Source organism: Lonchura striata, chromosome 4 (genome assembly GCF_050655825.1).
Source record: "Lonchura striata isolate lonStrDom1 chromosome 4, ASM5065582v1, whole genome shotgun sequence".
NCBI lineage: Eukaryota > Metazoa > Chordata > Aves > Passeriformes > Estrildidae > Lonchura > Lonchura striata.
In genome coordinates, this window is record NC_140706.1 from 67,059,923 (window position 1) to 67,073,099 (window position 13,177).

The 13,177-nt window shown below is 41.2% G+C and overlaps 1 long non-coding RNA gene across 17 annotated transcripts in view; it reads right to left on the reverse strand.

Annotated features, from left to right (window-relative positions):
• The window catches only part of LOC144246137 (uncharacterized), a 207,838-nt gene that overhangs the window by 130,062 nt on the left and 64,599 nt on the right, over positions 1 to 13,177 (reverse strand). For 12 of the 17 annotated variants that reach the window (XR_014955237.1, XR_014955230.1, XR_014955241.1 and 9 more), the window contains one exon: positions 1 to 13,177. This exon is cut by the window's left edge and continues 51,159 nt beyond it; it is cut by the window's right edge. The exons of the other annotated variants lie outside the window; for them this stretch is intronic. This is a non-coding gene — a long non-coding RNA (uncharacterized LOC144246137). 17 annotated transcript variants of the gene reach the window in all.

Below are 13,177 nucleotides of genomic sequence, written 5' to 3' on the forward strand. Positions count from 1 at the left end.
GGCTGGGCACATTTCTAGACACCAAAGAGCTCAGCTAACAACCCCTTCCCTGGCAATTTCATTGTCAGAGCAGGCTTTATCAATGGGTTGGACAGGCCACCCAAGATAACCCATAATAGGCAGGCAGAAGCAGTGCATTTAGCTATGCATAGTGACAGTGAGCAAACAAACTCTATTGAATGTTTTGGCCAGTGCTAATATGACTTGGCTAATGTGAGAGATTAACCTCTCTCTGCTCCGAATCACCCTTCCTGTAAATGAAAATAAGTACACCAACCTGCATGCTGCAAGGAAAAACTTTAGCCAATAATGATTGTTGACGGATTGGCACAAGAAAGTATCACATTCTGCTTTTCCTCACTCAGTGGGAATGACAGATATTTCAGAGGTTCTGATTGTTTTTCATCCTCATGGAGCAGAGAGGACAGGCAGTCTCAGCACAAATAAAACAGCTCCCTTTGCTTTCAGACACCTTAGATCTGTTTCCAAATGGGAAGTTAGGTTTCTAACTTCTTTGGTCTCCACGACAAGTGGACTGAAAGTTCTCTTAAAACTGAAATGACCACAAAACCTTCCCAGGATATGAAGAAGTCCCCCTACAACAGAAAGGTGGGGAGTCAGACATCTGCAATTAAGAACAGTAAGAAAATTTCATCCTTAACTTGTAGCAAATTGACTGTTGGTAAAGGACAAAGACAATGCAAAATAGGTCCTGCTATCCTTAGCTCTACTAATTGGTTTCTTGAAGAGCAACCTCCAGAGATTTACTGCAAATCCATGCATTTTTACATGGGTCTTCTGCAAGAGGAAAAATCAGTCTCAGCCTATTTTCAGGAAAGCCATTTACTAAGCTAGGTCACATTTACATTCCTCTCTTCTTTCTAGAGCCACAGAAGGCAGAGTACAGAGATCAGAATAAAAGGTGTCTAAACCAACCATCTTAGCAGCAGTGCCTACAGATGTCCTTGTAGGAAATGACAGGTTTGATTAATATTCAAGGCTTCCTCTCATTAACCACGGTGTCTTCTGCCTCCAGGTACTGAGCTGAGGGGAGCAGACCAGTCACACTGACACAGCTTCTCAAATGTGACAGGCTTCTGCTGCTCAGGTGTTAACCCACTCCAGGATCTTGTAATGCAATCAGGCTGAAATAAACTCTTTCCATCTGAAGTAAGGGATTGTGTTTCTGCAGGCTGAGGATAAAAAGACCTGCAACAGATCATCTTTTGTTGCTATCACAGCAATCCCACCCGGGGCACCCTCTGGGGATATGACAGGGCTTCACTCTCCATCAGCTCCTGGTTTACAAACGCTGGGTGGTCAGCCACAGCACCTGCTGCACAATGCTCAGCATTTCCTCTGCTCCAGGGAAGTTCATCCCAGGGCTGTGTCTTCTCCTCCCAAAAGACAGCACTTGGCCAGGCCAAGTCTAAACTGATGTCTTGAGGGTGGCTATGAAAGGACAGAGGACTGACAAGCTCTTAACTGTTCATTACATCAATAGTCCCTTGACATCTTCCAGAATGAGTTGGAAATTGCAGTGAACTACAGATAACTCATGTTTTTCTGTGCTTGCTTCTTAATACCTTGTGTTACATCCAAGTGCCCTAGGACAACTGTTGTCACCAAGAATACCTGCTACAGTGCAGCACATTTAATTTACCTTGAATGCTAGGTAGGGAGGACATTTCACCAGCAGGTGATGAAATTTGTCAAGTTTTGTGTACAAGCCTTTCAACCACACACCCTATAAACTTTAGAGAGGTTTTACTTTCTGCTTGATTTAATGCTTTTGCTGTGTTGCTAACATCATCATCCTTTCTTTTTATCCTGATTAGTCCACTTAATCTGGAATGTTACCATTAGAAGATATGGTGGCATGTATCATAGGCATTACAATTATCAATAAATTGCTTCCTCAAAAACATTGGGTTCAGCCAGCAGGAATTCCATATGCTGCTGTAAAGTGCAAGATGCTGCCTGTCTGAATACAAAGAGTCAAACTGTGAGAAGATGTTCAGCAGGACTGGAAATTTTTGCTTAAGTAAGACCATAAACAAGAAACTCACAAAACTGTGCAGGGGCTGCTTGTGCAGATGAACAGGATGGGGTTGCACAACCTAACAATAATTTTCCATTTTCTCCTGGTGCAGCACTTGGTCACAAGGCTGCCTTGTTAATTAAACACAATTCTGCTCCACACCAAACCCATATTTGCTTCTATGTATGTGTTTTCAAGCAATTCCAGGAAACAAGCGCCCTTGCTCTTTCCTCCACTCCATTCTCCCACCTCCCCCCTCCATCCCCTGGAAAGATGCCTTTTAATTCTGACCTTCCACGTATCACCATGAACAACTGCACACTCCAGCAGGGAAAAAGCACAACAGCTCTGCTTGGGCCTGGGGAGGCGAGCCTTGCAGAGACCTTTTGTTGCTCCCCAGGTAGGATGTTTAGCTCTCCATCCATGCAGCCCGAATTCCTTTCTCACCACACCCAAGGTCATTTTAATGAAAATTCCTAAACACATGCCAGGGGGATAGAATTGCTCCTAATCCTTCAGCAACACGTCATTTGATCCCCGGGCCCACTGGGGTTATTATTGTGTGTCTGCAGAGCACAGCAAAGCACACAGGAGTAGAAAAATGGCAACCACTGCAGGAGATCCCCTTCCCTTTCCCAATCTTTCTTTCAGATCCTCTTTTTTTTTCCGCCACAGCATATTCACCGCCTGCCACTTTTCAAGGGATAATGCCATGTTTTAAGTCACCCTCTGCCATTCCCTAGAAGCTGCACACGTTTTTAATGAAATTAATGAGGAAGTTTAATTTTAAAGGCAGATTGTTTCCTCTGGTTTGCATTTTGAAAGGAACTGCATGTCTGTGTGGTCCATGCCTTACAATACTGGACTGATGGTTTACATCTGTGTTCAAGCAACATTTTAGCATCATGAAAAACAACACAAAACCAAAATTAAAGTAAAATTGCATTTTTGGCAGGATGCAGAGGAGGGGAAAAGAGCTAGTGAATCCAGTACAACTTCATCTGTTTTTCTGGACCTTTTTCCATTATTCCACAGAGGCCTATATTTTATAGAGAAAGCTTTTGCTGGGTAATGTAAGGTTTCATTTTTCTCCTCTAGTTGCCTCCTCATAGCCTATTCTGGACATTGATTCCCTTTCCCTATTATGGTGAGATCTGGAAATCCACTGTGTCCTTGCCTTAATATGCCCCAGGCCTCATATAAACCTGCCTGCCTTTTCCTATTAGCGCTCCTTGTTTTCCTGCACAGACATTTCAGAGCTTTCCAGCCCTGCCAAGTAAGATGAGCACTTAGAAATCAGCAAATTTCCTCCCCAGTATTTAAGTATGTGTAGGGCTGGGACCACAAGTTATTTCCTACTCTCCCATCTCTTCCCCAGACGTGATAATTTCTGCCCAGTTCTTGTCTACCACCTTTTCACTTGCAGAACTCAGAGTAGGGCATAGCACACAGGAGCATTCCTATCTCCTAGGAGAAATTTGGCCAAGGTCACCAAGCATACAATGGCTGAGACAGCAACAGAAAGGAAAATCTTCAATCCAGGCCAGGAATATGTCCCAGCTTGCTCTAGTCCTGACCTGGACAATAAAGGACCAGTGCCACAGAGCATCTCCGTCCTTCCAAAGAGCTGCCTAACTCACTCAACTACTATAGGCTGAAAGTATTGACACCATTTACAGGATTTTCCCAGATACAAAAGTGTTGCCAAAAAAAACACTTTAAAAGTTGTTGATACAAATGACAGAGAAACAAGACACTGCAGTAAAAACAAGTGTGTATATATATAAGTCCATTAACACACAAACTGCCAATTTATGTATTGATAAAAAATTTAAAATCTACTCATTTGTACCTAAATTAATGAGGTAGGAACATGCAGAAATTAGGAACCAGATGAATGCCCAGGAACTACCAGATCCGTGTATATTACCATGATCTCTCTTTAATTTGGCTGTGGTCACTCCAAACAATTATTATCCTGCAAACCTTTCTTGGTTTATATGATATATTTCAACACAAGCTACAAAAAAAAAAATACAGTAAATAGGGCCAAATCTACTGATAAATCAAGCTAGAGCCAGGGATGAGGTAAACACACTTGCTGTGCCAATCCACCTTCTTCCATCCTGACCTGCCATACTTGTGTTATTCTAGGCCTGGGCCTGATCAGAGGTGCTTCCTTGTGCCAAAAGATTAGGTAATCAAACACAGACACATACAAAATTTAGGGGAAAAAATAATCATAATTTAAAACATTCTTCAGAACCATGTTTAGGGGGAAAAAAGGGAAAAATTGTAAAATAATTGTCAGAAAAGTGTTGGGGACATCACTTTGGGCAATAGGAAAAAATAGATGGATTTTTTTTTTTAAGTAATTTTATTTAACTTTTTTCAGGGGGTGGGTTGGGTTTTTTTTTCAGGATGGGGCAGTCTAGCTTGTGTTGTCCTGCAGCCATTGTACAGCCTGATAGGAGACTGATTGATCACAACTCAGCTTGTCAATGACCAGCATCATAAAGGCAGAGGTATCCCCTGTGGAGGGACTGTGCAGGCAGACTTGACTGATGGATGGAGTACAGCAGAGTCCCACACTGCTCTGAATTGTAAAAGTTCATGCCACACCACGCAGGGGTCCTCCTGATTGATAGAATGTTTGACTGGCTGCAGCCCAGTCCCACAAGGATCACAGTTCTGGGGTTTATGGAGCACTGAATTCCTCAACCTGACACAAAGCTGAGCTGTAGCTCACATGCCTCTCACACACACTAATCCCAAACATCAATTCATGGCAGGTGAGGATTGCCCAGCTTTCTATTAGAGAAGTGCAATTAAAAAATATCTTAATGTGGCACCTGTGTAGGGGGATGGCTGCACAGCCTTGGGGACAATATCCTGCTAATACCACATGTGCAGTGTCACTGCTTTGTTCACAAAGGTGCATTAGAAAAGAACTCGTAGCTTTCAGAAGCCACCCCTTTCCTCTCTGTTGAAGAGTGAGTCCTTAGCCTTCAAATCACACAGTGTAAAGACTTTTATTGTGGTAGAATTAGGATAGCTTTGAGCCTGCCTGCCCTGCTAGCATTCATACCAGAACAAAACATTAAACTGCAGTGGGCAGGAAATAACTGTGTGTACACACTGACCAAGATCCGGTATGGTTTTAGTCTGAGGAAATTCTACATCATCCAGTGATAATGTGGAGGAAAATTCCAAAATTATCTGAAGCATGGGCTCTAGAGAGAGAAAACATGTTTTGAAGCACAAGGTACTTTGAGGTTTTATTTGGGATCAAAAAAATCTTGGGTCCATTAAATCTCATAATTTATCGCTGCTGCTATGCTGTTATTGTGAAAAGTGATTTCGATCTTATTGGGACCTTTTCAATTTCTTTCAGTTTTAATATTAGCTTTCTATGTATGCAGTCAAGAAACAACTAGACCTCTGGTCCTTCTCAGTAATTCCCTTATCAGTTAATGTGATTTTAATGAAAAATTATGCAACCAATTTATTCACTCAAATTGTGGATAGGTAAACTTACCTGCTAATAAGAAAATAGCCTGTATGTCATCTTCCTTTGGTACTTGCTTTTCTTGGAGAAAGGAAAGTTCTCAGGTGTGATATGTGGGAGCCTTTAAATATTAGGAAGTGAAAGTACAGAGCCCAGAAGATTTTCACTTTTCTCCTCACAGTTAATATCAACTCAAGTCTCACAGAAAGTCTCTGCACTAAATTTGCTGATGTACTTTATATTCCTATCTTCCAAAAGGCAGAAAAAATATATGTGGCAGTTCTGCTCATTTTTAACAAAGACGTGGTGCAGACAAAAACAGATATTGCATATGTAGAGTGCAAGTACAGCAATACATGGCTGGAAACCCTTCAAAATAAGAAAGAATCAAATGAAACAGGCAAATGCGTGCTGAAATTAGAGCTAAGCCCTATGAAGCCTCTGAGATTGCCTGAAGTCACAGAGATCATGCTGCTGGTGGGGCCGCTGAAGAAGGAATATGAGGAAATCCCCAGCTGGATTTTTTGGGCCATTCCATTACATCCTCAAAAAGCCAGACAAAACCCTGAAGAATGGGAAGTTGAAAGCCACAACTGTTCATTCCCCCACGGGGTAACATGCTCCATTTGGCAAAGGAACAACAGCTGCACAAGCAGCAGAGGGAATGGCTCTGCTACAAAAGAGCAAAGCACCTCAGGCCGTTTTGAAGAACAGAGGTGAGTGAGATCCTCAGAGGATCTCACAAGGAAGCCATGACAACACTCGCCTGTCACCAGGCAAACAGAGACAAGCTGCAGTTGGAAAGGTTACAGGAGTTAGATGGAAACACAAGAAAACCATGAAAAGAATCAGACCAACAGGCAGCCTCCCTTCCTCTGGGACAGGAGGCCATGGCCAGGACAGCTGGTGGGAGGAGAAGGAGGACAAGTTCTCATGGGAGGCAGCAAGAAGGAAAATCATGCCTACAGTAAGAACTCCTGGTGGGGTAGAAACACCTATGCTCCAGGTCTGCCTCCAGTTCTGGCATAGTGCTGGGGCAGGAACAAAGTGCTGCTATGGCACTGCCCAGCTCTTGCTACATGAGAGCACGCTGCCCCAGCCTAACCAGCCCATGGGATGTTCTCCATGCCAACACTTTTTGCACAGATTTCTTAAATTCAGCAGTAGCAGCCCTTTACCATGTGTAGGGATTTTCTGTGCTGGGGGAATTCCTCTCTGGACACTGGAAAGATTTCTGCCTGGCTGTTTGCAGAGAAGTATTTTAATGATGAACTAGGATTTGTGGGTTCATTACAGGTATTTTCAGTTTTACCTCAGCATTATCTAACATTGACACTTTTTAATTTAAAATGCAAAAGACATAGCTGTGGCATCCTCTAGGCACACATTCACTTGTAGGAAAATTTTTTTTAATTCCCTTCCAGAAAGAAGAAACAGCACAAGCACTGCTGCTCCTCGGCATGTTGCAGTGGCACATGGGCAGCCAGATAGGCACAGCACACAATGCTTTCCCATCCATCCATTCCAAACACAGGAGGATAGGAGTTTTCATCAGAGGGATTACAGTTTAAACATCTGGAAGTTAAACATTTCCTTACTCAGTTAAATCTATCAGTTTTGTTTAGTTACATCCCCTCCTCAGCAGCCTCAACCAATTGACTGCCACATCACAAGTTCCAGCTGTTGTCTGAGCTCATAATTCCTGTACTGCTTATCACCCACAGGAAGAAAAAAGAAAAAAAAAAAAAAAAAACCTCACCTCCAAAAAGAAATTACAGCCTCTGGGTACTGCAAATCTGACACAAATGGGGAAACAACACGTTCAGCTGAAGCCATCAGGTCTCAGCAGGCAAACAGACCTCCACAAAAGTAATGAGGAACCACATATTTGCTGCAGGACAAGCAGCCAGTGGTATCTAGTCATAGAGTGTACAGGTGCCATGGCAGCCTCCAAGCTACAGTGCATCTCTGAGTTCAACATACAACACCAGTAAACCTTGATGATATCCTAGAACTCCACATCTTTCATCATTTTAATAACTGGAGGGGGCATTCCCTTTCATTTGTCTTCAGCAGAGGTAGGAACACATGCACCTGGGTTAAGAAGCTCAGCTAGGATCTCTTATTATATAGATACATGTCTCTGTTCTATTAAAAGTTCAGACACAAATTCTAATAACATATTGTTGCATGGAAAATTCCTTAGGGCAATATTCCAACTTGCCTATTTCCACTGACCCTTGCCTGTGAAAGACAAAAAGGCAAAGACTGTGGGGAGGAGAATGAATTGGGGTGCTAACATACTTGTTATTGGCATGGAAAGATGCACATATTTCAAGCTCTGGTGCCTGGAAAAATAAGGGTTTATTTTGAAGTCATCGCCCTTCAAACCCAATAATTACTGTCATTGACAATCATGATTTATGTAACCTCACTAAAGTGGTTTAGATGCCTGCATGTTTAGGAACTTGCATGGTTTAAAGAGAGAAAAATACATACTTAAGTATTAGAGCCTTTACAGCAAAAGCAAAACTTTGACTGTCATTTGTCAGGCAATTATTCTGGAAACATTTTTACCTGTATGACCAAAAGGTACCAAAACAGCCTTACTTTGAAGTCCTTGTATTGTTCCAACATGGGCAATGCAGAAACACTCTTTTGGACATGGAAAAAACTGTGGGCAGGTCATACATCACTGCACTTACCACTCACAAAGCAAATGTGACAGAATCTATCCAGCTGATGGGCAACTTCTTTGGCATGAGTCAGATACACTCTCACCTCCAAGCTTGTACTCCATTCCTCCCACTGGTAAGAGAAAAAACCTTCTCCATTTGTGTATGGTTCCACCTTTGACTCACACATTGCTCTCAGCTCCTCCCAGCCCAGCTGTCCGAAGATGCACACAACAAAGCCTAACTAATTGCAACGATTCATTTTGCCAGAGTAGCTCACCCCAGCACTTAACCAACACACTTTGCATTGTTTCCTTGCTACAGATACTGCTCTTCTCTCCTACACAATAATGTTTCCCATCAAGCTTTGGTTTTGGAGCTGTTATTTTCCTCAGTGAAAGATCTGAGATAGCATAGCAAATTCTTGTTTCACATACTACTAGATGGCCCTGAAACAACCAGGGGCTTTTTGCTTGTAACAGGAAGCTTGCAAACACTTTTCTTCCCCAGTAAATCTGGTTCCTCGTGCACACCTAGCAGGTGCAGGGCTAAATGCATATATTCTTCCTCTCAGCTAACATGCCATATAGTCTAGGAAAATTGCATTCCTTAAATTGGAAGTTAAATATGATCAATTAATCTGGCTAGCCATGACATTTGGAAAAGCTTGTCTCTGTATCTCTTACCCAGTTCTGAGCCAGGATTTGAACCTACATATCTAGATGATCATCTCTGCCTGGTTCTAAAATCTCTTTCTTCTCCTCTGATGGTTCTGTTCTGTGCAAATATACCAACATTCAGTGGACACCCAGATACCACATGAATACCTTAATGGTGTCTCCTTCACTCCCTCCCTTTGGCCTAAGCCCATGTCTTTATCCTGGACCATCTCTAACTACCTCTTTTGTTGGCAAGTTACTTTCCTTGCAGCTGGATCCACCCAGATCCCCAGCCTCAAGCTGATTAGAAGTCTGGATACCTGACAAAGAGCTGCAGACTCCATGGGTAGCAGGACACCCAAAACATGGGCTGTTTAACCTCTTCTGTTTGCCTGTTCCATAGCTTCATTTCCTTCCTGCCCTGCTCCCCCATCCTTTCTAGCAGAGAAAGACAGGCCTATGATGTCCAGGAAGAAAATAGATTAAATGAATGGTTAAAACTTGCTTTTTTGTTAACTGCAGTCCCATAAAAGCAAAAGAAGTATTTCAGAAAATAGTATATAGTTGGAGCACCCAACACTTCCTTTCACAAATACCAGACAAAAAAATAAAGTTTTCAATCTTGCTGAAAAAAAAAATATTAAAATGAAATAAAGAACGCCTTAACACATGTTCTGACATTGTTTTATGAGGAGCTTTATGCTGGCTATGTGTAGTGAAGGGGGCTTCCCTGAATGGTATTTGGAAAGAATGGCGCCAACACCTGGGTGGGGCATGGGTGGCCTCCCCAAACATATTTTCCTTTTCTATTCACATAGCTCCTCTGTGTTCTCCATTCCAATAATTTAATCATTAAACCAACATCAGAGACTTCCACTCTACCCCAATGCATCACAAGGCTGACCCTTCCAAGAGATGTTACCAGCCAAATTACGTTTTTCCCCATCAGGTTCATTTCCAGTGCAATCATGGGGATGGGGAGATCAGCACTTAAAAGTAACTGGTAAAGTCAGGCTTTTGACCAAGGTGCATTGTCAGCAGGTGCCACTGGCAACTTCCACGACAGTGGAACTTCCTGCTGTTTCATTTTTTCCAAAGGAAGTACTTGAGAGAAGGTAAGTAAGGAAAAGTGAAGGACAATGACAAAGCCTGAGAGAGACAAACAGGGAAGTGATTTGAGGATATGACACTCCTACTTTTTTTTTCCACACTTCTGTCTTGCATGTGACAAAAACTAATTTAATGGAGATCAAAAGTTATGATTTTGATAACTGGTACAAAATAAGGAAAGTGATAGACTATAGTCACATTTGGATACTTCTACATAATCAACACTCCAATTGGCACAAACAGCAACCTCATCAGCAGTGTTACTAGAAAGATCAAGCGCCAGCCAGTCTTCAGCACTATATAGTAAATGCTCCAAACAGATGGTAAAAAAAAGAAATCCATTTTTCTGAAAATCTTGAAGTTCAATTTCTTTCTTATTTAGGAAGGAAAAAAAATCTATAAAAATAGATTCTAGGGACAAAAGTTTAACTCAAAACATATGATGAATTTTCTTTTTCCTACTGCCTAAACACCACAATAATTCCACACTTAAAAATATTCTGAAATTATTTTGCCTCCAAGTGATAAAAAGGCACTTCCTCTGTGTCTGCTGAACACTTCAGTGGAAACAGTTTCATAACCCACCCCTGTTTCACCAAAAGGGAATTTTCTGCGAGAATCCAAATGATCCTAAGGGAAAACAAGTGAAAAAGAGCATGTAAACTGTATTTCTAAGTTGTAATGCCATCTGTCAGTAACAGCAGGACCTGAGGGAAATTGTTTGCTGAATATTCTGGCAAGCTTGCTCCTGCCCATTCTGGGAACACAGTTCTTTATAGCTGCTGTGCATGTCATGAAACTCTGTGGTTATTCTGTAGGCATCAGCTAAACAAGAGCACCAGTGGGAAGGGAAAAGACTGCAAATTCTTGGGGCAAAGACCAAATGATCTCTATACAACCACTTTCCACAATTGCTTTAGCAAATTAGTTTATTCAAAGGCATGGTGGTAAGAAAGGAAACTTTTATACAAGTATTTTTTTATATGTTATCTAAAATTAAATTAAAACATTCACCTCAAACTCAGGACTTTAATCATTCAGTTGCACTCAGATAAACGACACAAGGTTATGATACCACAGAGCCATAAATTTCATAGCCTCAAAAACTTGGAACAGCATGGAACAGATATTTCAGCCTAAGAAGACATTGAAGATTTCATGAACAACATAGATCATAAAGATGATTCTCCTAGATCATTTTCTAAATAGCTTTGAAAAATAAAGAGAACCATAATTCTTACCTAGCTCATATTCTGAATCATAATTGCCCTCTCCTGAACTACTTGTTCACTAAACATTATTTTCACTCAATACCTAAGAGAACACCAATTAAAATGTCAATAAAGAGGGGGAGGAACACAAGACAAATATTTTCAAATTAGAAGATGCCAAAGTATACCCAAAGCAACTATGCAAGGTACTAAACTATCTTTGTGAGTAACTCCACTTCTAAGGCAGCCTCCCTATTTCTGAAGGAAGTCTGTATTTTCTGTCTGTTCCTAGAAATGAGAAGTAGCAAGAGAAGGATTTGTTGTAATCACAGTGGTAAACTGCACACGTTCCACACCAATATTCTGTAAGACTAAAAATAAGCTGACATATAGCAATACTGTCACAATAATTTCCCCTCTGCATCATTTTTTTCTCCCATAATCAATAGCTGAATTCTCCTTGTTCAAGCAGCCTTTTCAGAAGTCCCTTTTACTGTAAGCTCCTCTCCTCAGAAATTGTCCTGAACTTTCAGGAGTCATTTGGCTAGTAGAAAAAGAAAATTTGGTTCAAAGCTGTAAAACAGCAAGTGTCATGTCAAGAACAAGAATTTGTAGCATGTACTGTGACCTGACTGGTTTACTTATCAGTATCAAGTGCAACTACTATTCCCGGAGATAACATTATTGAAATTCCAGTAGTGTATGAACAACATGCTGAAACTTGTTTCCTCACACAGTTTATCACTAAGCAGTTCTTACAAGAAATTCAACATGCTTCTGTTCATTATTGAAGTGTTTTTACTTCATAGACTCAGAATTTAGGGTTCCAGAAGCAAAAGTGCAAGCCAGCATCTGCAGGGAAAATAAACTTCTCCAATTTTGCAGGACAGAAAATTCCCATGAGTGGAACCTCTGTATTTCCAGTTTCACAAGTGGCTGGAGCAAAGAGAAACAGGATTTTCAATTGATTTGACAGAAACATTTCTGGTGATAGCCATTCATTTCTACCCTCCACAAAATGAGCCATAATTTGCCTTGAATTCGCAAATGGAACTTAAAAACTAAACATCCAAAGTTCAAACACCTTCACTTTCTCTGCCAAGAAAAGGTTTAGACCATTACAGATGTTTCCAAGAAGGAGCAGGTCTGCAACAGAACTTCTCCTGTCAATAACTGTATCTCTTAAAGTCAATAACTGCATCTCTTAAAGATCTTCAATAAAAACCAAAGGAGAACAAAAATTAAAACTGTGGAAAGAAAGTATCCTGGGAGGGGAAGTGAGAACAAAACCATGCAGGCTTATACAGCCAGCCATCTGCAAAGCTGAAGGTTTCAAAAAGAAAAAAGCCTCTACTCTTCCTGAATCAATGACTTCCCATTTACAAGCGAGCTCACTCTGAAAGACATTCAAAATGGCTCTCAAGGAACCCACGCCAACTGTGAGGTCTGTTTTCTCAGCCCTATCCCCCTCCCCTCTTTCTTTCCCAGTCACAAGGATGTAAGTATTTATCAGTCCTGTACCCTTGCCAGCATACACTGGAATGAGTCAAAGGGACCTGGCACTGAATCACAGGGATTTGTGTTGCTAATAAATACAGCAGGCCCCATCCATTGTTGATTAATTTTGACTGAAATCTAAACACCAAACAACAAACACTCTTCTGAACTGCTTTGGTACCCATTAGTTTGATGTGTTTATTAGACAAGACTGTATTCTTTCAAGTTTATTAACAACAGATTAGAATATCTGCAAACAAATATAGGAGTTTTATTATTTAAAGGTGTGGGCACCATACACTAACATCTTTAGCATTTGACAATAAATGAAACCAAAATTCCCATATCAAACTGTACTTAGGATGACAAAAAATACCCCAACTAGTTAAAATGCAGCACAGTGCCAGCCCTCCACCTTTTCAAAGGTTTCAGCTGAGTAGATGCAGAATGACACTGCTGGAGTACACAAAGACTAA